This window comes from Procambarus clarkii, chromosome 54 (assembly GCF_040958095.1).
Source record: "Procambarus clarkii isolate CNS0578487 chromosome 54, FALCON_Pclarkii_2.0, whole genome shotgun sequence".
In the NCBI taxonomy this organism is placed as follows: domain Eukaryota; kingdom Metazoa; phylum Arthropoda; class Malacostraca; order Decapoda; family Cambaridae; genus Procambarus; species Procambarus clarkii.
This window is the reverse complement of record NC_091203.1, coordinates 500,393-505,005: the sequence shown is the minus strand read 5'-3', so window position 1 is coordinate 505,005 and position 4,613 is coordinate 500,393.

Sequence of the window (4,613 nt, the reverse complement as noted above, 5' to 3'; positions counted from 1 at the left end):
GTGTTAGAATTATTAATCTTACTTTTTCGGTCATATTTAATAATATATATATATATATATATATATATATATATATATATATATATATATATATATATATATATATATATATATATATATATATATATATATATATATATATATATATATATATATATATATATATATATATATATATATATATATATATATATATATATATATATATATATATGTAGTGAATATATAAAAGAGGAAAGAATAATGAAAAGAATATATATATATATATATATATATATATATATATATATATATATATATATATATATATATATATGCTGTATACATATACAGCACCGCCTTAGACTAATTTCTATAGTGAACGAGATGTGAAGGTATATACCAAGCTCTCCTCAACTAAGAAAAAAAAATCGTAGCATGGTGTAAAGTCAATATAAAACCTCATTGTTAAGATTATAGTATTACACCTATCTTACTGCTAGAATGGACTATAATCCACGTTTATTAAATAATAATAAATAAATAATAAATAAATAATATAAAATACGTAGCTACAGAGTATGGTTAATCATTAACTAGAAACTATCCTGGGAACATGCGCGCACGTGCGCCACACGATGAGGATAAAAGGGGGTGGGTAGATCACACTAATTCATTACTGCCCTCTCATCGCACCCCTGTGTTTCATCTATATTGCGTTGGGGAAAAAAAATGAACTCCATACCCAAAATGAATTCTGTAGAAATTCATCACGGATACATGACGGATGAGGAGTTTAACAATCGGGAGTGCTGCATTGTCTACTCTGTAAATTGTATATCATGCTCCCCCTATGGCATGTCGCAGGACATTGCTGTTAAGTATCCTCACGCTAGCGCTTACGCCAGAACGCAATTGTATAATCTAAAGAGATGCATCAGAAAAGACCGTCTAACACCGGGATCCATTCACATCAGCAGAGACAGTCAAAGACCAAGCATAGTAGCCTTGGCAACTCAGTATGGATTAGGGAAGCCTATTGAGAGGAATGATATTGCTCAAGCCATTACCGATAAATCAAAAGATTACTCTATGGTTAAAGGTTTGCGTGCTGATACGAAAGAAACCCGCTTGTTATACCTGACGAAATCATTAGAAGAACTCTTATTGTATATTGAAGATACTGAGGAGATCAAGAAAGTTATTCTTCCTTGGGGTGTAGGTATGTCAGGTCGGTGTGAAGATCCAGAGTGGGAAAGTACTCACCTCCCCATTATTCAAAATATGCAGGGGAGTTTAAAACCTTATAACGTCAAAATGATTTTAGTCCGTCCCAGGGAAACAGGGACGAAACAAAACAGGAAACCCACTAACCTTCGCATGACCGTATAAAGGGGTGGCTGCTCTCCGACTCATTTTCTCTACTCTACTCATCAGATAAGATGTTGACGACTGTAGCTGGTAGCCTTTCATCTTTTTCGGAGTACTCTTACTCCGACTGCATCATCTACGATATGGACGCCAGTAGCGTGATGATGAGTGGGGTGGTTGAAGAATTATGGACTCGTTATCCGTATGCTCGCATTCATCGGAGCAAACTACCCTACAAAAATCGTGCAGAGAGAAGAGACCAAGCCCTGCCTGGAGAGATTGTCTATGGTGAACCCCCTCAATTCAACAATCGAATTGGTGATGACCCTCATCTACCTCATCTCATCGGATTAATAACACATCACGCCGGAGGGAAATCATCTAAACCCCTAAATATGTCGATGAAGGAAATCAAGACATTATATGCTGCTCACCCGCACTACTACAGAGGCTTACAGTTGGATACAGAAGAAATGCGTCGCTATTGGTTTACAACATCTCTGCGTAAGGCCTTTGCAGTCATCTTAACAAGAGAAGAAGAATATAAAATAAATCGCATAATTTTCCCTTTTGGACTTGGGATGGGCTGTGGTCAGTACTGGAAGAGCTACAATCAGGAAGTATGGAGACTGAAATATCTACCCATAATGATGAAGTTTGAGCAGCATTACCAGCGTCGCGGGTTGAAATTTGTGATGGTTGACTCCGCAAGAAATGCAATCCCTGCAGCATTGCCTACACACGGTGTGCTTACACATAAGTTAAGTGAAGGAGTTGCCTCTGCTTATCACCGGATGAAGAACAACAACCAACTTGAACGCAGATGTGGTCGAAGCTGGAGGTGAAACTACAAAACCCCCTTGCAAAGCCGTGCCTATAATAGACCTCACAGGAGATATCGAACTCATTGATTTAACAGTCGACTAGAAATATATATATATATATATATATATATATATATATATATATATATATATATATATATATATATATATATATATGCAACAATGATCACAAAAACACTGATCCAAGTATGCAGAATAACCACATATGAAAAATAGAAAATGCTTAACGCGTTTTTCGGCTAATTCGCCTTCATCAGAGCAAAGTAGAATGAGGATAAGATTGCTGATCAGACCTTTATATCCGCCTGGGCAGATCACCTGACCACCAAAAATAAGTGGAGGAAAGGAATTATAAGAAAGAAGGTAATTGCAGAAGGCCTATTGGCCCATACAAGGCAGCTCCTATTAATATCTCCAAGTGCCATACGTGTTTAAATGATTGCTATATTGTTTTGACGTGCTATATTGAGGCTTAAATAGGGATCCAACTTGTACATACCGGGGCTCACATTAAGGCTGTTGTTACAATGTTTGATCAGAGCAGACTCGATCACGTTTCGTTCAACAAAATCCTTACTTTTAACAATACATTTTGCCCCTCTGAAGTCGATAGAATGATTACATAAACTGGAATGTAAATACAATGCACTGGATTGCTGGGCTGTACGAATAGCGTATGAATGCTGTTTTAAACGTGAGGAAAGAGTTTTACCTGTCTGGCCGATGTAAACACATGCACACTCATTACAAGGGATAGAATACACACAACCTGCTACAGACGAGGGCGAGTTCTTAATTAACATGGACTTAACTGTATTATCATTTTTGAACACTAGATTAATATTAAGGTTCTTCAGGGCTGGGGCAAGATTTACTAGACCCTCAGAATATGGTAATACCAACGAATTTTTCAGTTCTGGTTTCGACTTAGTAGTCTGTTTGTAGAAAGTCCTTTTTGCTTGACCAAACGCAAGATCCAAGATCGATTTTGGGTATTTTAACTTCTTCCCAATTTCAAATATATTTGCTATTTCTTCATCGAAAAATTCCGGACTACAAACTCTCAGTGCTCTGAGAAACATACCAGAAAAAACTGCCCGCTTGACCTGAACATGATGATTTGAATAGAAATGTACATACGAGCACACATTGGTAGGTTTCCTATACACATTGAATTTGAAACTTCTACCAATTCTATGAATCATGATGTCTAAAAAAGGCAGAACACCATTCACTTCGTTCTCAATTGTGAATTTAATTGACGGAACCAGCGAATCAAATCAATTCGCTGGTTCCGTCAATTAAATTCACAATTGAGAACGAAGTGAATGGTGTTCTGCCTTTTTTAGACATCATGATTCATAGAATTGGTAGAAGTTTCAAATTCAATGTGTATAGGAAACCTACCAATGTGTGCTCGTATGTACATTTCTATTCAAATCATCATGTTCAGGTCAAGCGGGCAGTTTTTTCTGGTATGTTTCTCAGAGCACTGAGAGTTTGTAGTCCGGAATTTTTCGATGAAGAAATAGCAAATATATTTGAAATTGGGAAGAAGTTAAAATACCCAAAATCGATCTTGGATCTTGCGTTTGGTCAAGCAAAAAGGACTTTCTACAAACAGACTACTAAGTCGAAACCAGAACTGAAAAATTCGTTGGTATTACCATATTCTGAGGGTCTAGTAAATCTTGCCCCAGCCCTGAAGAACCTTAATATTAATCTAGTGTTCAAAAATGATAATACAGTTAAGTCCATGTTAATTAAGAACTCGCCCTCGTCTGTAGCAGGTTGTGTGTATTCTATCCCTTGTAATGAGTGTGCATGTGTTTACATCGGCCAGACAGGTAAAACTCTTTCCTCACGTTTAAAACAGCATTCATACGCTATTCGTACAGCCCAGCAATCCAGTGCATTGTATTTACATTCCAGTTTATGTAATCATTCTATCGACTTCAGAGGGGCAAAATGTATTGTTAAAAGTAAGGATTTTGTTGAACGAAACGTGATCGAGTCTGCTCTGATCAAACATTGTAACAACAGCCTTAATGTGAGCCCCGGTATGTACAAGTTGGATCCCTATTTAAGCCTCAATATAGCACGTCAAAACAATATAGCAATCATTTAAACACGTATGGCACTTGGAGATATTAATAGGAGCTGCCTTGTATGGGCCAATAGGCCTTCTGCAATTACCTTCTTTCTTATAATTCCTTTCCTCCACTTATTTTTGGTGGTCAGGTGATCTGCCCAGGCGGATATAAAGGTCTGATCAGCAATCTTATCCTCATTCTACTTTGCTCTGATGAAGGCGAATTAGCCGAAAACGCGTTAAGCATTTTCTATTTTTCATATGTGGTTATTCTGCATATATATATATATATATATATATATATATATATATATATATATATATAT